A 23,156-nucleotide genomic window follows, 5' to 3' on the forward strand; every position below is an offset into this window, starting at 1 on the left:
CAAAATGTCGCTGAATCCGTATATTTAAGCAATAAGAAAGTTCAAAAAATTGTCGACGAAAAAAATTGAAAGTCGGCAGATTTTATTGGCAACACCACTTCTCTTTATCACCAAGAAATTAATATGTGACGTCAGACGTGACGCCGACGTTGACGTTGTTGAGAACTGAAGCAGACAAAATTACGTTGTTCGTGTTCATACGCTTCTGGTTTCGGTTCTTGCAAATCGCATCACAATGTTTCCTTTGTTAATAGGCGGAAAATGCAAAATGCAGTGGACAGATGGTCAGTGTCATTGAGAGGCTTTGTATGGTTGATTGCGTATGTGTATATAGAGTGGAAGCGATATAATCCTGCACATTGAAAGGAGGGATAGGTTATAATATGAAAATAAATAAAAAATATGTTTTAAGATTTGAGATTAAATATATGGTTAATTAAATGATTGCATCGAAAATTCAAACTCTTTGGCAACGTCGCAGTGCCAAATATTCCACACGGAGACATTGAATTAGCCCGACGTGAGATATAAACAAACGGCTTCGTATTGCAAAATCAAGCGATTGCTTCAGCCTAGGTTTTTCTCGACCAAATTTAAAATTTCCTCTTCCCTGTGAACAATTTTATCAGATCGTTGTCGACCCCGATTCGAAATGTTGGAATTACGTGTCACGAACCAGCTAGCAGACAGCGATGAATATCTCTGCACTGGATAATGAATGACTGAATGAATGATTGATATAGCCATAATGTCCCATTTTGGGCAAAGGCCTCCTGTGCTGGGGGGTAGGACCCTCTTTGTTCTTTGGTCCTTTTATGCAGTGTCCACGTATTACTAACACTAGCACTTTGACAAACAATATTTTAACTACAACTTCCATGAACACTGACTTTACTATTATTTACAAAATTTTAACTAGCACTTTCACAAACGATGACTTTACTATTTACAATATTTTGACATGTATGTTTGCTATTTTTAACTAACACTTTCAAAATCACTGAGTTCACTATTTATAATATTTAATATCCTACCGGAAACCTCTCTGCATACGCGCACGCCAGTTATGATACGCCAACTTCACTTAAGATCGGGAATCACGTAATTCCTTGACTATCGAGTTGAGAACAGCTGATCAGTCTTGCCATGTCTGGAAATGTCAGTCAGGCAACAAATATGCAAAACTTTTCATTCAATTTACACGAAAACCGTCCATTTTTTTTTAAATACGACAAAGGAAAAAATTTCTTTATTACATTATCTATTGAGACTTGACTTGAGTACGACAAGGCTGTGGCCTTTCACCACTTCTGTTTATTATGTATATAAACAGAATCATTAAAGATCGGCGACAGACACGCCATGGATTTATTCCAATTAATCTAAATTTGTAGCTTGATGTTTTACTTTACTCTGATGATCTAGTTCTCATAGCATCAACTGAAGATGATTTACAATATTCAGTACACAATTTAAATATGGTCAATGAAAAATATAACATGGAAATTAATATAAAAAAAAACGAAAATCATGCCATTTTGTGGGAAATTACCTCTACCAAGTAAAATCTGTTTGAATAATAAAATAATAGAAAGAGTAAATACTTTCACTTATCATGGCTATACACTGTCACCTTATGATGAAGTAGATATTGCTGAAAAAATATGTATATATAATAAAATAATGGGGATCATTAATAAAATCATGAAACCTTCATTAGTACAAGACACACAAGAATAGGCTTGTATAAAACCTTAGCACAGCCAATATTAAGCTATGGTAGTGAAGCGTGGACTGTGAAGAATAAAGATGTCAGTAGAATAACAGCAAGTGAGATGAAGTTCATGAGAGCAACAGTTGGATATACTCGCTGAGATCATAAAAAAAATGAGGACATAATGCAAGAACTTAGGATCGTTCCACGACTGACAGCGTTATGGAAAGTCTTTTACAGCAGTCTTTGAGTCATGTATTTTAGTAAAAAATATATTATATTGGGAGACTTGAAGAAAAAGTCACATGGTGGCTTGGAAGCACATTTTAAAGGCTCATGGTACCCTAAATTTTCGTAGCTTTATTATAATGAAAACTTATAAAAAGTTGTTTTCCTACTTTTTAGAGCAAAGAAATGCATGGCTCAAAGATGCTTTCAACAATATGCATTGCTTCGCGTCTTATAGGCACATCATGGAAATTGTAAAATCTTTTTCTGTCCGTTGCAACTTAACTACGGTGTGGCAAAACAGGAATTAATTTTCCCTTAAGTCAGAGGTAAACATGCAATGAAAATGTAAGAAATATAATGGATCGTTTAATAAATGCTGTTCGCTACTTAGCTCAGCAACAACTCTTGTATAGGGGCTTTCATTTGTTAGAAACCTTAGAAATTACAGATAAATATGTTGATCCTTTACACCTGCTTATTCAAACGGTTGACAAATTGGAAAAGCATACTTAGACTCCTACTCTGCTTTCGCCAAACTCAAATTACATTACATCCAAAATGGTACAATTTAGTGTATTATTAGTGAAAAAGAAAATAAAGTACCTAAGAAAGTTTTCTGTTGAGGTACCCAATAAATCAATAAATCTTCGTTATGAGCGACTTTTTGTTATGTCACATTAGATGAAGCTAATCAAGAAACATTCATTATTAGTGGTAGTTATCGCACAGTATTTAGTTTGTCCAAGCGTTTGTTGGAACATATGAATGTGATCATAAACTGTAACTCAAACTCATGACGAATCAACCGTGATAGCGAACGAGCACGACGATTTGCAATTTATCTTCTTTTTCTTCCTCTACGACTTCACTCTTTAAACCAGGAGGCTTTTTCCGAACTCATGTAAGATGAAGTTGACCAGTTGTAGGGGGCGGAGCTATCACTCCACGAACCGGAGTTCGCGCGCGTATCTTGCAGCGTAAAGATCCTAGGATACGTAAAGCTCCTCTTTGGATTATGGTTGATGTAACCGCTTGTCAACCTGTTACAAAAGGCGACATGAACCATGTGCCTTACTGGCCTGAACGAAAATAACTACAGTCGCGTCTATGACGTGTAATGAGGTTTCGTAGCCGGATCTTCCGTATTTCAATCTATCCTTAGAGGAAAACACTGTGTCCCTAAAGTCATGGTGGAGTTTGAAAATATTAACCTATTAAAATAGAATATGGTGCTCGTAAATGCATTAAACATTAATTCAATTAAAAAAAAACAACTCAAATAGTTTTTATCACATGTTTACCGAAGTGTTATGTGGGTTCTATTAGTGGCTTTCCAAATATCTAAACGGTGTTACACTTCCTGCCACACTCGATGAAGAACATTAGGGTTAGCGGATTCAACTGCTTTCCTGACTCGTTGTTTCAAGTGTCGAATGTTGTGAATAGGAACACCTTAGACGGTTTGCTTCACATACCCCAAAAATATAAATCCAAAGGTATCAACCGACACATCACTAGTGGGAGGTCTTCCTGAACGCTTTTTTTTTTCCGGTAAGCTTCCGTCTTTTTTTAACTGTCTACTCCAACGACGGATGTTATTGTTGAAATACTACGCGTTACACTAAAACAAGAATTCCAAAAATTGTATAATAATCAAAATCCTAAGACAAGTAAATTTCTTCAGAAGAACGGTTATGCATTTGAATGATCTCCCTCTAAATCCACACGTACTTTCAGCCTGTCTAAAGGTTAAATTTTGCCGTGGCTCCTACAGTATTAGCCTACCATTAGAATATATTATGAGTGGTGTAGAGAAAGCCATTAAGATCTCTCAGAAGAAACGACGGAAGACATTAGAAAGAAAAGGGTTAGAATTTTTAAAACTTTCAAACCAAAAACCAGTTAATTATTATTTCAGAGAAACGTGCCCTTCTATCCTTAAGGAAGAATAATGTTATCACATTTCTCCCGACAGACAAAGGCAATACCGTGGATGTTCGTAACACAAATTTTTATGTCGAAAAAGTATTGAATCTTTTAGCAGATCGCACTTAACTTATATGCAATTAGATAAAAATGCTACCAAGAAAGTAGAAAGGAAATCAACTTCGTTCATAAACAGTTCAAGCTACCAGACGAAGCTGAAAATTATACCCCATGAATCCTTTCCCCCTAGGCTCTATACAAATCCAGGACACGGTGGAATATTCAAAATCCTAATTATGATCAGTCACTGTGAAAGCCTAAACACGCACATAAAGCTGGGGATAAGCCCATTACTCCTTTGTGCTCTTCTTGTGTCACTTTCAAAGAGACTGTAAATAAATTTTCTTTAAGGCTACGTCAGGCACATACTACGTCAGTGTCGGGTCAGGTACATACAGGAGGTCTTGTCTTGGCTTTGAAACTATTCTGGAACTAATCCATTAGGCCTATAAGTCTCTGAGAATGGAACTCATGCCCCTTGGGTGAAAACTGTAGCTAACCGAACCTCCCCAGGGCCTCATTTTTATTAAGGTTGTGCTTTAGCGACTGACTAGTAGCGGGACGGATCGTGAGAGCCGAGGGACCTTCCTTCCCTGTGTCCAGCCAAGTGTGTGAGTCGGTATGACGGGCTTTAAATTGGACTCAACGCAGCAAATAATTCCATAATATGCAGATAATCTTCAACGTTCAAGGCAGAGCTACTGGCAACCTGCCAGACATCTTGTCAAATACACACTTCGTCTGCGTGCGAAGTGATTGATGTTATTTGTCAACAGAAGTGAAGAAATTCTTAATTGGTATTTTCCTTGTATAAAAGAATTTTAAACTAAGAAAGAACTTGATAGAATACTTTTACGAATGGGCAGGGATGAAGAAACATAGAGACCTATTTAACAAGAGGGACAGAAAGAGAAAGGGAGTAGGAAAGAAGGAAAGAAAGAAAGAAAGAAAGAAAGGAAGAGAAAGAAAGAAAAAAGAACGAATGAATGAAAGAAAAACAAATTAGCTTGATTAAAGAAGTGATGAGGCCAGAATATGCTTTGAATCTTAGCTGGAAATGCGATGAATGAAATAATTGACGAATAGATAAATGGAGTGAATTAACGAAGGAACTAATTAAGGAATGAAGTATCGAAAGGTCGTTTGAATGAATTAAATTATGGAGTGAACTATTGAAACAACGAATGAATGAAATGAATTAAAGAGTGGATTGTCGGAACGACGAATGAATTATTAAGGAGTGAATTGTCGGAACGACGAATGGATTAAGTAATGAACTGTCGAACAATGCATGATTGAATGAAATTAATAAGGGGTGAACTGTCGAAACAACGCATCAATGAAATAAATTAAGGTGTAAACATGACTAAAATGAATGACCTCTTCAAACTAGTTGCGAGTTAATGGGTAGACCCATCGAAGATTCCTGATTGCAGAAGCAGTGTAAATATTGTTGCACGTAGGTTACATCTGACAACTTAGAGCAGATGAGGTCTGTGTTGAATTCAAGCAAAAATCGTCTCCAGCAACGACGAAAGTTAAAAAAGAAAAATAACTCGGTGGTTCCTTTGTGGTCATGGGATCGATAGATAGCTGCTGTTGTTGGCTCTTCAATAAATTTATGATCGCTTTTTTTTTTTGTTTGCTGCTTTTGCTCGGGCAGTCAATGTAAGAAGTGATTCATTTTATTTTTTTTGCGGGTAAAAATCTTTAACTGTGAAATAATACTTTTCGTCTAGTGATAATTTCAAGTAGTTAATTAAATTAGTTTTATTCGAATGAGTCCATTATGGAAAAAATGAGGATTTGTTTAAAGAAACAAAACATTTCGTCCTCTTTTGGATTTCTTACCCATTTTCTTTCTTCATGCATTTTTCCCTTTCTTTCCTCGAAAGTTATTAAATATTGTGATAATATCAATTACATTAATTAAAATACGAAGAAGCAATTACGAATCCAGTTCATAATCATTCGGTTCCTGGAAGAAAAGAGAAGAAATGAGGGGAAAGAAATGAAAAACGAGACAACCCACGAGTTCATTCTGAGAAACTTGAGAGAACAGTTTCATTTTCATAACATGTTTAGTATTGCAAGGTACCTATGTAGGAGAAAATGAACTTGTATAAATCTTCCGTCTGAAAATAGCAATTTAGTATGTCTGACAGTGAAACGAGCGGGCCCGAGTTCAAATTCTGGTTGGGATAAATTGCCTGGTTCAAGTTTCTTCCAGGGTTTTCCCTCAACACATTAAGAGCAAATGCTGCACTCCTGACTCATTTCGCTGAGATTATCATCTTCATCTGACTGAGAAGCTAGATAAACATAGTAGTTAATAAAGCGTCGTAAAACTGCCAATTAAAAAGGATAGCACTAGATGTCATAAAACTGCTCGATATGTAATGCGGCATGTATACATAATATCTTAACGAAGGTTGTGTAGGCCTATGTCTGAAGTATTGTCTAACATACGAGGAACGCTTCATACGCAATGAACTTATGAACGAGATGCACAAACTGGTATACATCTCATTCCATATGGATGTACAATAAGTCTATTTGAGCTGTATTGCTTAATTTGAGACGGTCCGTCCCACGTCCTGACGTCGGAAGTCATCAGAGACAGGGTTCTTCTACTTGCTGTGAATCTACGACATGGAACTCGCTGATCTGCTTCCCTCCGGAAGCAAAATTCATCGCTCTCGCCCGGATTTGCACCCTCGAACGTCAGGCCAAACAGGACGACCACCGAGGTGAACTTTTTGTCGTTGTTAGGAGTATTGAGACCATTTATAATAATGAAATTATTAATAAGAATTGTTGCCTCTGGCGAGAAAGTCTCGTACTGTGCTGGAACTGATAAAATTTGTATTTGTATAATGTTTATTATACTCACACTATTTTACCCTTTAAACGCTTGGCAGGGATGTTATTAATCTACTCGATTACTCGATCAATTTCTGTTGTAAGATTAATCGATCAAAAATATTTAACCGTATAATCAAGTCGATTAAAATTAATAAATTGTAGTTGATATTAATTATTATTTTATTAATACAAACTCATACTAAAAATACCAACAATATTTCTCTCTCGGAAATTGCTTACTTAAGAGCTACTGTAGTTATTTTCTAACTGTAAATCAGGTAGCGTACGGAAAATCTTTGCACAAACACTTCAGAAAGAGATGGAGATATGAGGACAGTGATCTAGTGTACCTCTATTGAAAGTTGAAAAACAATGCGAAATGCTTATTAAGTTTTATGGTTTTTCAAGCTGTTGTCAGCTTATCTTCCTAGCATATGAAATACATGCTTTTCTGGGATTCGTCCCCCTCATCCCTTATAAAATAGTCATGTCTACAATGTGTGCAAGTGAGAGCGTAACTCCTTCTTCTCTTTCTGAAATGTGGTAATTCGATTACAATAGGGGCCAGTTTCCTGTTTCGACCGCTGTATATTTGCAGTTGTAATTTCTGTACTGAGTTTGTATGTGAAGATTGTGTGTTTAATTTGATAAAAAATCAGATTTCTGTGGTTTGTGAAAAGAGTAAACTCCATTATGTCATATCGTCTTGTTCTTGCAATAACTCCTATGTGCAAAATATACAATTTTTCAGTAGGAAGAAAAAACACATTTATTCATCCTATGGCAGCCGTACATAGGAGACTATGAATTCTTACATTTTCGAAACAAAGAAATATAATTACATATAGGAGATTTTGTTATTTGCTGTATCACTATTTAAGTTATTTAATAGAGCAAAAGTATGAAAATCAATAAATATGTCACATAGGAGTTATTGCAGGAACGACGACGATATGAGAATTTGATAGATAAACTCGGTGAAACGTTTGGATTTAAGTTGAACAGTCATGGAGAAGTGCTTGACAGAAAAGAAGGTTTTTCGTGTTTAGTGATGCAGAAAACATTGTTACTAAACGTAAAGCGGCACTTAATTCGGAGCATGTGAATGCACTCATATGTTTAAAATCATGGATGAAGCAGTATTAACTAGGTGAGCCTTCATACTTTTCGTAATTTATGTTTGTCTCGAAAATTCCCTGAAAAATTGACACAATAAATTAAAAGCCTCATAATAAATATGATAGTAAGAAATTAAAACAATTGTTTTGTAATATAAGGATACAGTATATACAGATATACAACATTTAATATTTACTGTATGCTTATCACCGAACACAAGTTAAATTTAACAATAATTGTGTATTACAGTATATTAAAAATTTGTTTCAACTCTATCAAAACTCGATTAATCTGTCGATTAATCGATTAAATTCAAATAGTTAATCGATTAAATATTTTGATCGATCAACAGCACTAGTAAATAGTATTACGATTGTCTTACTCTCGCTTAGTAGTTGCTAGCATTGCATACGCATAGATCTTTCTTACTTTGTCATTATAGTAACTGGGGAGAAATTGAAGACTGGAGATAAAAAAACTGTAAGCGCCAAAGAGAACTACCGTAGAAAACAGAGTTTTCTTGTTCAACTAGTAATGTAATAAATTATCATACATTTTGCACATCTATAGTAGAAGCTAGGTTCTAATTGGGACTTATAATTTTTCTTAGTCGATTGAGCCAGGGACATAGACTTAAAAAAGAAACCTCATTTTCAAATATATTGGCACTTGCAGCCTTTTTTATGGCCAGTCTTCAATTGTGATTCTGAAAACATAGTATTCTTTCTTTTTACGAAAATGAGTTGTAGATAAATGTATATCGGAGAATCTGAAGGATGGGTTTTGATATGTGCCTCTACACAGCAATTTGAACGAATTTTGTTCGTATACTATTCATTTAGCATCTACGAGTCAATACAGCTCAGAAGTATGCACATGGAATATGATAGTCTATATTTATTTCTTAGAAAATGCCATTATTTGAAATCCTTGTGCTGACATCGCAAAAAAAACTCTTAATTTATTCAATACCAGCGATAACTACGTAACTTCGATTTTTTATTTCATCGACCTTGTTTTTACCTTCTCATCGTACCAAGTACAAGACAACGCATTTGAATACTACAAAATATACGTTTCCAGATTTCTGCGCAAATACATGTTCTCACCATCAGTGAAATGAAAAGTTGTTTTTCAAGATGCCGTCTGTATATTCTATCATATGTAGGCTACAGCAATTTCGCTTGAAGTAATGGACGGGATTAGCAGACATTCTGTTTACAGACATTTCGTCAACGATTAATTCTGCCTGATTGTGAAATTCGTCATCACGATGTTTTTGACAATTGAGAAACTCGACAAAGAGAATGTCGACAACAGATACTTCGTCAACGAAATATTGTGACTATTCGTGAAATTCGCCAACGAAATATTGTGACTATTCGTGAAATTCGCCAACGAAATATTTTGACTATTTGTGAAATCCGTCAACGAAATAGTTTGACTATGGTATTTGTGAAATTCGTTAATACTATCAGTACCAATTGAAATTTTCATCCAGCCTAACAGTTAATACGTATACTAATGGAAACACATAATCGTGTAGGCCTACTACACCATGCAGTGTGTACAGCTGTCCAAAGATTTCAGCAACGGTCTTAAAAGTTTCATCAGCGAAAAGCCGTGGTCTTCGTGCTAGGAGAAGTAGACACTCATCTGATGAGAAAATAATAATTCGGTTCTGATCATGTTCCCCTGTGTCATGTAAAAGGAACCTCTCATTTGTGATAGTGACATCATACGGTGCTCGTATGACGACTTCGGAGAGTAATCTTGGTATAGGTGGTCGATGCTTAATCTGTTGCCTGTTGATGTCTCACAGGAGTGTGTTCCTGTTCGGAAGTCCGTCAGTATTGCCTCATTAATGAGCTCACTTTCATCTCTGAATACGGCTGCTGGAGACTCGTTAGGATGAGTATGTGCTTTTCTTTTGATTCCACGAACCACTTCCTTTACTTTAATTGATGTAGGATCACTAGCACTTTGGTGGGGTCTAATACTGATGATATTTATATGGATGTCCACGTCGAAATTCGTGACACATAAACCTGTACATGCCTCTCTATTGACACAGCGCCAATATTTCCGTGTGTTATTTTATTACTTGGATTGTAATTGTACCTGTGATTGTCGTCGTCTAACATAGGCCGGCCCTTGTTCGATTGTACTAGTCTTGGCATATCGAAACTTTTGCTTAGAATCTACACTAAAAATCGATACATGTTCATATTCGTACTAAAACGTTTGTTTACAATTTCATGTTCAAAACCATGGAGACTATAATTGTATTGACGAAATGTTGTGTTGACTAAAAGTCCTTGTGCGAATTTTCCTCTCATCTAAAATAAATGTAGGCGAAAAGATTGTTGACGAAATGACCGTAGCCGTACTGTCCGTTGACCAACTAATTTTGACGAGTTGTCTGTAGATGTATTGGTGTTGACCAAACGCCTGTTGTCGACATTCCCCTTGTCGAGTTTCTCAGTTGTCAAAAACTTTCTTGATGACGAATTTCACAATCAGGCAGAATTAATCGTTGATGAAATGTCTGTAGACGGAATGTCTGCTAAATCCCCAGATTCTACATCTGTAAGTCTACTTACCCGGGATGATGCACATAAAATGCAATATACACCCATTTAGTGAAACCTTTACTAAGTTTTTATTTTAACTCCACAACACACAAGACACCGGCGTAGTTCAGACGGCAGAAGTGTTTGCTTTCTGATCCGGAACTACGCTCGGTCGTTGGTTCGATTCTCGCTTGGGATGATTAAATGATTGGGTTTTTACGAGTTTTCCCTCTACCGTAAGGCGAATGTCAGGTAATCTCTGGCGAATCTTCGTCCTCATTTCGTCAAATACCATCTCGCTATTACCAATTCCATCGACGCTAAATAACTCAGTAGTTGATACAGCGTCGTTAAATAACCAATAAAAATACACACGCAATGAGTAATTATTCATTCCAAATAAAAACACACTATTTCCTTGGTCTTTTCTTTACTTACATAAAATGGCTTTTAAGGAACCCGGAGGTTCATTTCCGCCCTCACATAAGCTCCCATCGGTCCCTATCCTGAGGAAGATTAATCCAGTCCTTACAAGCATATCCCACCTCCCTCAAATCCATTTTTATATTATCCTCCCATCTAGTCCCGGTTTTCCCAAAGGTCTTTTCCCTCCGGCCTCCCGACTAACACTCTTTATGTATTTCCGGATTCGTCCATACGTGCTACATGCCCTGCCCATCTCAAACGTCTAGATTTAATGTTCCTAATTCTGTTAGGTGAAGAATACAATGCATTCAGTTCTGCGTTGTGTAACTTTCTCCATTCTCCTGTAACTTCATCCCTCTTAGCTCCAAATATTTTCCTAAGCACTTCATTCTCGAATACTCTTAGCCTCTGTTCCTCTCTCAAAGCGAGAGTCCAAGTTTCACAATCATTCAGAACTACGTAGAATAAAGTATCAAAGTAGCCTACTAATGTTGTTCGTGTCGAAGGAAAATACATTTTTGAGACCAACTTGTAATACAGTTGTGCTCTCGGGTTCTGACTTCCCAATAAGACCATTCTTGCGTCTACAGCCTCCAGGGTCCTATTTCACAGTGGTATAACACATTATAAATTGCGTCTGAAAGTTATTGTAATGTGTGGAGTTGTTCCACAAAATTATATGTCTATAACACTATACATTAATTTATTAGTACCGGTAAATATGTACCAGTGACGTCATAATGATGTATATACAGGCTGCTTGCATTAGTGCTTTATGCCTATGATAAGGTTATGTTAATCTTCCTTATTTATAATATCGTATTTAATGAACTGTGACAAAAATTAATGTTACTGAAATATTTTTCTGAACTTATTATCATAATACAAGGTGGTTATAATCAAAACTGACGGTGTTCAGCGTGACACAGCAAGGAATCTCATGATCGTAGGAATGTGAAATTTCGTAGATATGCTAATTAACCAATGCGCTCGCGAATTATGCCAAAAAATTAGTTCCAAGTCTCGCCACCACGTGTGAATATGGCGCTGTAAGCAGTCAAAACGTGCAATTGTCTGTAACTCTGACGTCACTATGTTCTTCCGGTTGCATTGCAATGTGTCGGTTCCCTGTTGCTTTGTGACGCGTGTTGATTCCGCTAGTGAAGTGAATGTTTGTTGAAAATTTAGAAGGTTAATTTTTTTTTTCCTTGTGAAACGCAATGGGTATTGAGGAAAGAGACCGTGCACTGCTAGTGAAGTTGTTTTACCAGAATGACGGCAATAGCAACGCTGCATTGCGGGAATATCGCCGACAGAAACAGTTGAGAAGAGGTTCCGTGTCAATTAATGGGCTGAAGAAAATGATGAGAAAATTCTAGGAAACAGGTGAATTAGATGTCGCACCAGGGAGAAGATGACGGCCCATTCCCATAGAAGTCGTTTATGAAGTTTCTGTAGCTGTAGCTGACGGTGCAACACCACTAAAATTCTGCAACCAGTGCTCGAGCTGTGTTACGTGAATTGTCGCTCCCCTGGTCAAGAGTTCGCAAGATTTTACGGTGCAGTTGCACTAGTATCCCTACAAAATTCATACTGTGCAGCAATTGGAACCCCGTTAGTTTAATTATAACCACCTTGACGGTGTTCAGCTTGGCACAGCACGGACTGTAGTGATAGTAGGAGTGTGAAACCTCGTAGATATGCTAATTAAGCAATGCGCTCGCGAATTATTCCAAAAAAATTACTTAGTTCCACATCTTGCCACCAGGTGAAGATATGGCGCTATAATAAGTCAGAACGTTGTATGGGCGCAGGAAAAAGGCAGGAAAGATCAAACACATGATAATGGCACGTTTATTAGGAACTATTGTTATAAACACTGTTCAACATGGCCTCCCACCTCAGCAACATGTTGCATCCGTAACACGGCATGGTCGACAGTTGCTCGTAGCATATCTGGTGAAATCAGAGCGACATGTCTTTGTATGCTAGCCTTTAGTTCAGGCCGTCCTCTCCCTGGTGCGACACCTAATTCACCTGTTTCCTCGAATATTTTCATCATGTTCCTCAGCCCATTAATTGACATGGGACCTCTTCTCAACTCTTTCTGTCGGCGATATTCCCGCAATGCAGCGTTGCTATTGCTGATATTCTGGTAAAACAACTTCACTAGCAGTGCACGGTCTCTCTTCTCAATAGCCATTGCGTTTCACAAGGAAAAGTTCAACCTTCTACATTTTCAACGAACATTCACTTGAACACGCGTCACCAAGCAATAGGGAACTGACACAATGCAATGCAACCGGGAGAACATACTGACGTCAGAGTTACAGTCAATTGCATGTTTTGACTGCTTACAACATCATATTTACACCTGGTGGCGAGATTTGGAACTATTTTTGGCATAATTCGCGAGCGCATTGGTTAATTAGCATATCTACGAAGTTTCACACTCTTACGATCGTTAGAGTCCGTGCTGTACCACACTGAACACAGTCAGTTTAATTATAACCACCCTGTACCTTGCAATTCTGATAGTTCATAATGTAGGCTATTTTAGATAATATAATGTGAGAAAAGTTTCTTGCCAAGGCAATCCTAGTTTTTGGCTCCATATGGATTGCAGTAGTACCAACATTAGTCAACGGACTGCGCTAGCAAAAATCTTCAGTCCTTCAGCCTCTATGGCACTTAACCTAAAAGTTAACTGTGTTCCAATTTTGTGTTAAATTTGAAATGTATTTTTTCTTTATAAACTCTATGATTTTTGTTACATTTCCATCACTTTAACTGCTACTAGAACACCACATTTAAAAGTTTATATGTTGATATAACACTAATAAAATTGCTGAAAGATAGACTTTTATTAGCAATATTATTTTCCTTTCACTGGTAGAGGAGACTGTACGAGTGTACATATCTAAACTATTATTGATACTTTTGTGGAACATAACAATAGTAATTGCACTTTTAATTTATAGGTAATGAAGTAAAATTGCACACCATACCTTTGTGCAACACTTTTCTCATAATTTGTACAAAGTATAGGTGAATTTATTTGTAAAGTTTTATACCATACTTTTGTGAACTAGGACATAGAATGAAAGAATCAACAGGAAAGAACACGCGATGTGCAAGGATATAGTTTCTACGTTTAGGTGTGACTTTGGATAATTCATAAGTACAAGAAAAGAACAACAAAAAGAGTAATAATCAGCAACATGATTTGTAACAATGAGCGCGAGAATTACTGTGTACTTGTGCAACTTATTCGGAGTTACAGTAATAATTATGATAACATATTCCTTTCACTATTTGTATGAAGCAAAGAATTATTATACTATGACTTCGAAAGCGAAATCACAGACTTCATGCTGTTGTGCACTCAATAACCTATTGCAAATTTACTTATTATTAGTTGGCAGAAGATAAAAAGTCACGTGGAGTAACGGTTAACGAGTCTGGCCGCGAAACCAGGTGGCCCGGGTTCGATTCCCGGTCGGGGAAAGTTGCCTGGTTGAGGTTTTTCCCGAGGTTTTCTCTCAACCCAATAGGCTATGAGCAAATGCTGGGTAACTTTCGGTGCTGGACCCCGGACTCATTTCACCAGCATTATCACCTTCATCTCATTCAGACGCTAAATAACCTAAGCTGTTGATAAAGCGTCGTAAAATAACCTACTAAAATAAAAAAAAATAAAAAGTGACAATTTTGTTATCTATATCCACTCTTTACTAAAGTAGTCTAACATTTTTCGTATGAGTATTACTAATGCCTGATGTGTGGCAACGTAATGATTAAACATTTTAATTGCCATAGTTTTCATGTAAGCAGGAGAAGAATTATATCAGCTCACCTGTAACATGATAATGTGTGACGTAATAATTCAATGTCATGTTTCACCGAATTAAGGTGAAGTAGATGAGCACCTAACGAATCGTGGACATAGTATTTACTGATCGATGATAATAATAATAATAATAATAATAATAATAATAATAATAATAATGTTTATTTAACCTGACAGAATTAAGGCCATACGGCCTTCTTCAACACTCAACCAGGAGTAAAAGTGCGATACAAAAAACACAACAAATTTACAAAGTAAAGTACAGACACAAACCTGAAGGAGATAATCATAATACAATGTAAGCAACAAGTCAATAGAAATTAGACTTAATATTATGTAACATATAGAAAGAAAGGAAAAGGCGTAATAAATGTGAACAGTAAGTCAAAATAAATGAGACAAAGTATAAAAATATGATAATAATAATAATAATAATAATAATAATAATAATAATAGTAGTAGTAGCAGTAGCAGTAGCAGCAGCAGCAGCAGCAACAAAATAAAGTACAAAGCATACAATGAACATAACATTTTAGGTAGCCTACATACAGCAAGGAAAATTATTATATTTGGCTCAAGATATCACATTATAGATATACCATTATGGTAAATATGATTAAATAAAAACAGATAAAATAAAATAAATATCACTAGAATATAAAAAAGTAGTGAATATGTGAAAACATGCAATACAACACTTGTCATAACAGTAAGTTAGTTTGGCAACTCGTCATTAGGTAATTTTCTAACTTGGATTTGAAAGATTTCAAGGTTCGGCAATCCTTGACTTCAGGCGGCAGAGAGTTCCAGTGACGAGTAGTAGCAACAGTGAAAGATGAGGAATATAGGGAAGATGTGTGGTGTGGAATTTCTAGCGTGTTATAGCGTTGTGATCGAGTATTAATACTAAGATAACGAGAGAGGGTGTGGAAACAGGCGAATAAATAAGAGGAGAATGTTGTTGTTGTTGTTTAGTCATCTATCCGAAGACAGATCTGAACCTCACAAGTGATACTAAAAAGCACCATTTATGAGGCAACTAGGCCAGGAGATAATGGGGTATGAAGTACTATGCATAATTCGATATAAGAGAGAAAGCGAGTGCAGATTTCTCCTCTAATGTAACTTAATCCATTATAACTTCTCGAAAGAAGGTGAAATATGATCATTGTATCGAACATTACAAATGAAGCGGACGCACGCGTTATGAACACGCTGTAGTTTCTGGGAGGAATCAATCCTGAGATCACTGAACAAAACGTCGCAATAATCGAAGTGAGGTAGAATGAGTGTCTGTACCAGCGTCTGTTTTAATTTAGGTGGATAATGATACAATCATTTTAGTGAATGAAGAATAGAGAATGCTTTATTACATGCATATTTAATATTAATATTTATATACAGAATACTTCCATTTTTTCAAGCCCAATTCAAATCATGTTTGGATTACTATGCCTCACTCAGAAGAAAAATAGCGTAATAAAGATAGAGAAGTTGGGTTTTTAATTTTTTAACTTAAATAATTACTATGCCGTAATTATGTTGGAATAATTAGAGGCTTGTGAATTTCCGAAGGAAACGAAACCTGTTATATAGTTGCTGCTTACAATTCATTCTGTTACATAGCATTTTTATTGACTATATAAAATATACGATTATAAAGTATTTACCATTTATATGCCCCCAGAGTTTTATCCTGTAATTCCTATACGTTTTGAGAGTTGTCCTTGTTATCTTATAAACCATATCTTTGTAAATTTATGCCAATTGTATTCATGTTATTTTGGAACATGCAGGTGTAATAATTTATGTCCATGTTGGCCCTTATTTACTAAATTATAACATGAAGTACAAAATTGCCGCCGGCATCTTTTGAAAAGTTGTCCATAAAGAGTAATACTAGACTGTTCGAAATGTAATAACATAGTTACTGTTTCACATTCAATTTATGTTACTTTTGACATTACATACTTCAAATATAGTTCCTGCCATATCAACAATACGTTGCCAAATTCTTGGAAAAAAAGGCGGACTCGATCTGCAGCAGCATTTCTGTATATGAACGGTAAATTTGCAAAACGACTTGAGTCCCTAGAAGTAGTTTTGAGAAAATTGAAGAAAACTGCTTTTAGCCTCGCTGAACCATATATTGTTACAATATAATTTTTTATATGTAAGAGATATGTAAGATAAATAGTTTTATTATAAAAATTCATACTTTTGTATTCTTCTTCAGGTCGTAAAAATTGTAATTATCTTCAGAACTTAAGTTGTTCTGCAAATTAACTTCAATACTACATCATAATTATTAGGTTACTGAAACATAAACATGTGTAACTAAATGTATTTATACCAAAATCATAAAATAACCTTATTGCAATTGTTGAACAACATTATTTTGAACATTTGTTAATCATAAGAATGCAGACAAGTCTTAGGAGTGTTATAACGAGCCACAGCTTAGTTTCATCTTTCAATTCTTTGTCGTCTCTCATGCTATAATGTTTTCGTAAAATGTATTCCCGTCTACTTCATCACGAATGTGCGTAAGCATTTTACGAATATCTTGAATTTTGATTTCATTGATCGCGGATAAACCACTGTGTTGGAAAGTGTGGGAAAGAATGCTGCTGAAAATGATCAAGAAGTATAAAGGGAATTGGTTGTGTCACTGGCTGAATAGAACTGCCTACTGAAGGATGCACTGGAAGGAATGGTAAACGTGAGATAAGTTCGGAAAGAATTGCCAATGACAACAAACAAAAAAACAATGAGCTGAGTGTATGATTAAAATTACATATTATGTAAGTTTCTTCAGTACTTGGCAGGAAAAAGAACTTAAGTCCTGGACTAAAGTCGTTTAATACCTTAACCAAATATTCTGATGCTAATAAAAACTATACAAAAGTCGTGGATTAAAGTCGTTCTGCTACTAAACTATGCCCCTTGCACACAGTAACATAATCATGCTCTCAACTCAAAACCCCCAAAATGTGGACTTAAGTCGTTTTGCAAATTCACCATTCATATCTCTCTCACTGATCAATCTGAAGCTCTCCGGATGTCAACTCTTGATTGAAAGCGAATGCCTCGCTTCCACCGAACTTGCAATAGTTCAGTATGTTAGGACTTCTCTCCGACAGGCTTCTTGTAATGCCCTAAAGCACTGAGTTGCATGTTTTTCTCTTCCAACTTGGATTTTTATGAAACACCTTTGTTCGTACATTTAGGGCTGCATTGTGTACAACAAATCAGAAACAGCCACTGTATTTACAAAATATGGTTACTTCGAGACCTTCAATATTGCAAATTTATTAAACAATCGCTGCTCTATTACGTAGTACAAGGTTTTAATGGTCACCGCTAGGAGCACTGATTTACAGCATTGTTGCCATTATTTATCTAATGCCCTAGTATATAACAACAGGATACTTGAAATGCCTAAGGCATTTAAAATGCTTATGGTATTTTTTTAACCAAATCACTCTCTTTGTCTTTCTTTCAACTAAGCTTCATGAATGGAATTCATCTTTACGTCGCTGTTGAAGCAATGGGTATTAAATTTAGAGGTTATTACCTCCAGTCAAGGATGGGTAAAGTGTCAAACAAAACATATATTCGTAATACGAACCGGAAAGAAACTAAAAATGTAAAGAATTGTACGGATCTTCATAGAAATTCAAACGCTTACTCAATGCAGTGTTGTGTTAATCTATGATTTTACTTCAAATTGTCTCTTGTTATTAGTTTAGGCATTGCTTTCATAAGGATATAAGGGTGAGTTTGCGACATCACATAATATGGCGGTTTTAGTTCCTTGCAGAGGACTATCACCCAACTAGACATAGGCCTATTTATCATCATTGTACAAAATATAACATTTGAACTTTTATTTTGTTCTTGTTTTACTACACAATTGTCTTTTTAAAATTTTGGACAGACACTAAAAATAAATAGTAACATAATAAAACCAAGTTCAATTTCCAGTACGGTTTATATTGCAAATTTATGTTTAATATTTCCCAGTTTGAGGTTAAGTGTATTTATTGGTTCGCCGTTGTATTATTTGAAGAAAGCATATACCAGTTATGAATTCAATAAATTGCAGCTTGAGACAGAAGTGTGAGTTTGAAATTGTATAGTTTGCAACATTTATGCGAAATGACACATTTAATTGTAAGACTATTACAATATTACCTTCTATGGATGAGTAAGTAAATGACCTGTTCAACTCTTTTATTCAGTTGCACCACAAAATTAAAAGAAATCTTAGTATGTACAGACCCATAAACAAAATTTGGGCCACCTAATTTTACCAAGTTCCAGATACAAAGCATTGCGCATGTGCAGAAAACAAAGGCGCCTAAATGTATGCTACTTATGGACAGTCTTGCGAAGCTTTTTGTTTACATAGTGGAGGAATGCTACCAAAACTCGGCCCATTTTTTAATTCCGTATCCGTATCTTTACAGTATTCAAAAATGAAAAAAAAAAAAAAAAAAAAAAAATCTTCATAATGACGTGTATTTAGAATACATTACCAACAGAGGAGACATTGCACATTTTGTATCAATAAAATAATGAATATTTAGTTTGTTATTTATTGTCCGCAGTAGCAATCTCACATACGTTCTTATATTGTAGGCCTAAAGTTTACTTAGAACTTTCGATGTATGATCATACAGAATAGAGGCATCTAAATATTTGACGTCAGATTTTTATCACTTACGTTTCAATTGCTGTTGCGACAATTATTATGTAGTGTGTGTTACTTGATATACCGGCAAGTTAGTTGCCTTTATGCTCGTTTAACAAGGGACATAACATATTTTCATGAAGCTCAAGGACTTCATAATTTGGTCCGAAAATTTTCCAAAGGTTCATTTATTCCAGTACTAACACTAAACAATATGAATTTTCTTAAATATGATTAATGTGATAGTGCAATGAGTTTCAGAATCTTTAGAAATGTATATGCAGCTGGCAAACAGCAGAACGAAGTATTGTACAGGCAGTGAGAAGTAAATCAACTAATAATGGTTAAGGTATCTAACGTTTCGTGACCAGTAATGTAAGCCATTCATGTGTGAACTTAAAATCCGACTATGTTTTATTCCCTTCAATCCAGGATACATCAAACTAAGATAATATACTTACGTTACCTTATCTCGAAAAGTGACTATTATTTTCAATAATATTCAGAGCTGCTAAGAAATTCGCTAATTTTGAAAATGAATCACACATTATTTTATATTCAATATCCATTCAAAGTGCTTGATAGCGTTATGCACATTGTCACAAATAATTCTCCACTGTTATTCTTAATTAATAGGCCTACTTTTCTTAGAAAAGATGAATAACTGAACTCAGTTATCATGAAATATATATCATCAATCAATCTGCTTCTTAATATCCAACCAGAATGTTCATATATGTCTGTGTTATTAAAGAATGCCACTTAAATTTGATATTTTATCCTTGGAGAACTATATTGCTTTACCTTCTTTCTACCTGGTTCTGAAATTTGAATCCTTTCTTCAGGACCTTTATGATGGTGATCTGTATTTTTCCTGAGATATTGTGGAAAGCCAGGAAATAGTGAAGAAACGCCATTAATTTTGAGTTAACCAGACTATAAATTAATTCGTATAAAGTACCCGGCATTCTTTGTCACATAATTATGCTTTATTATACATTTGTGTTACATACCTTTACTAAAATAGAACCACCCTAGATGTAAATACTGACCGAAATATTACCCAGCAAGGCGAACTACCGACTTGGCCTTGTAGGCCAGGGCTCTGCGATTGTTTAAGATCGTATTCCGAATCTCAGCGCTGAGCAATCTGATGGCATCACGGTGTTCCGAATTTCAACGATGACGTCACTAATGCTCCACCGGTGTCGCACCGGTTCCATCAGCTTGCAGAGGTAATGGCAGTCTCCATCAACCGCCATCAATGAATCTGATTGATTCGTGTATAGGGCGGGAATTAGCAGACTAATGACATCGTGCACTCTTGTGTCATGGCGGTGTATTCTGCTGTATTGTTTGTAATGAGCAAAACATAAAAAAAATATGTTAATGGCTTATGAGCGAACATGTCAACGGACCAGTTATTACTACCGGTTCAAGAAATAAATTGTTTATGCTCTCTTTTCTTTGAACGAGATGACAGTACAGAAATTTCGCAAAATCTTCCTAGTGTAGCACAGACAACTTGTACAGCCGCCATGTTAGCCATTGAACCTTCCAGCAGTTTTGTTCCTATTTCGCTGCAGCGTGACGTCATTTATGTCCACGGGTCCGGTGTGATTCGGAATACGGTGTAAGTTACGATACGATGACGTCATAGAGTGTTGCACATATTTTCCGCGTCTAAAATTCGCTTTGTTGAGTAGTATTCAGGGCGGAAGGAAAGAAAGAATTATTTACTTTTTCATTTTATCTTTTGTTTGCGATTTATTTCACGATTGATAGCAAAGACGTATACAATAAAAAAATAATACACGACAATACCCCATCTAATGTGAAATTGCCTATTAAAGTAATCTCCATCACTGGCAAACGAAAGTAGGTTTGTCGAATAAATTGGCGATTATACAAATGTATAAATTGCTGAGATAGTTTGTTTAATATGCATGTCTGGTAAATTTTTATTTAGATGTATTCCACATAGCGAACAGAGGCATATAAATGCGCAAAATATATTTGGGATAAATAAGCTGCAACATAACAGATTGGGAATAGAGTTAGTGCGGAGTAATACGTATTTGTATTACGAGTGGGTGTTGCCCCGTCGAAAGACGAGTCGGGTATCGATGCTAGAAAACCGAATTCAAATTCCGATCGATCAAAGTGGAGTCCGTAGCAGAAAAAAAGGACGATGTTGGAGAAACTTTTTTGTTCTTCCTACCATCAAAAATCTGTATCTCCAAAATGAATAATACTTAATATCAACGATTCATGACTACAGCACATGACAGCTACTCTCTGGAGTCCATACGACGAAAGATCTGTGGACAAACAGCCACGAGAATGTCTGGCATTGTCGTCGGTACCTGACTATTCCAATACGGCACAGAGAGGTAATTCCTCAAAATAATGTTCTGACCCATACGATGAAGTAAGTTCTTATCGATCGTTAATTTATAAATATAAATTATGATCCTGGGGCTCGTTGTAACGTCGCGGTTAAGACGAAGTCGGAAGGTTTGCATCGATTCCCGATGGGTTTATGGATTTTCTCCTTCCGGCAGCGCTATAGCCCTGGGGTTTACTCCTCCTCTAACAGAAATCAGTACCAGGGGTAATTCCTTGGGGGTAGAGGTGGCGAGCACGTAGGACTGGTCCCTACTGCCATTGATGCCTTTTGTCTGTAAAGGTGTGAGCATTTAACTTCCCATCATCCCCTGAGTCGATTTGGCCTGTAATCGGACTGGCTTCACCTTTTTATGTTATAGTTCTATAAAAGCCTGCGGTGGTTCCGTGTACTAAAGCACCGACCTGTTACGCAGGTGGTCCTTGTTCGAGCCACAATTACGACTGAGATTTTTTATTTAAAAATCCTTATGGAAACTTGTGTGGACAAAGTCGCAGTTGTGATTATTCTCGGAGACGTCCAGTTTCTCCACGTTATTCGTGTAGACCAGGTATGCTAAAATTGTAAAAGCACCGATTACACGGATGATGCTGCACTGCAAAACACACACAGTGTAGTGATTGGGCTCCGCAACTACATTGCATCGTACTGTACATTGCAGTACTGCCGTAGCATAGTTCTTACACTCTTACACATATGGATAATAAACTGAATTCGAAAAAGGAAAGAGTATACACTGTAATATTCAGTTATTACATTATTTATTACACAGTATTTAATATAGTTATGATATTATTATATCATAGATAATGTTATTTTCATATTCCACCACACATTGCGGTCTATTCAACATGTGCATTATTTTCTGCAAGTAATCGGAAATCTATTTCCAACGAATTTACTGCAATGCGCAGCTGGCTCAAAAGATGCTCATCTTTTAATCGGTATCTATGTTTGGATTTAGTAACCTTCATTCTCGAAAATACATAATTGTTCGCATACATATGTCCAGGCGAAGGTAGCTAACATAGTGGCAGCGAATAAGCTCATCTTGGGATATTTCGTTTTGTTCGTTTTTTAAATAATTCTATGCTTGTCAAGTCATATTCTCTGCATTTAGTTCAGAATTCTACGTTACTTTGTAGATCAAGTAACTCGTCTTGGAACTGCGCTCTCACGGACTGTACTAAATTTGCTATGAAAGGATTAACAAAAAAATTAATATCACTCTCCATACGTTCAAAATCACTAAATCTATATTCTGTGAATTCACATTTGAACTGTTCCAG

The 23,156-nt window shown here is 36.0% G+C and overlaps 1 protein-coding gene across 5 annotated transcripts in view; it reads left to right on the top strand.

The window, feature by feature from the left end:
- The window catches only part of Ac78C (adenylyl cyclase 78C), a 665,405-nt gene that overhangs the window by 72,524 nt on the left and 569,725 nt on the right, over positions 1-23,156 (top strand). The gene's annotated exons all lie outside the window — the stretch shown is intronic.

This window comes from Periplaneta americana, chromosome 8, assembly GCF_040183065.1.
Source record: "Periplaneta americana isolate PAMFEO1 chromosome 8, P.americana_PAMFEO1_priV1, whole genome shotgun sequence".
Classification (NCBI taxonomy): Eukaryota; Metazoa; Arthropoda; class Insecta; order Blattodea; family Blattidae; genus Periplaneta; species Periplaneta americana.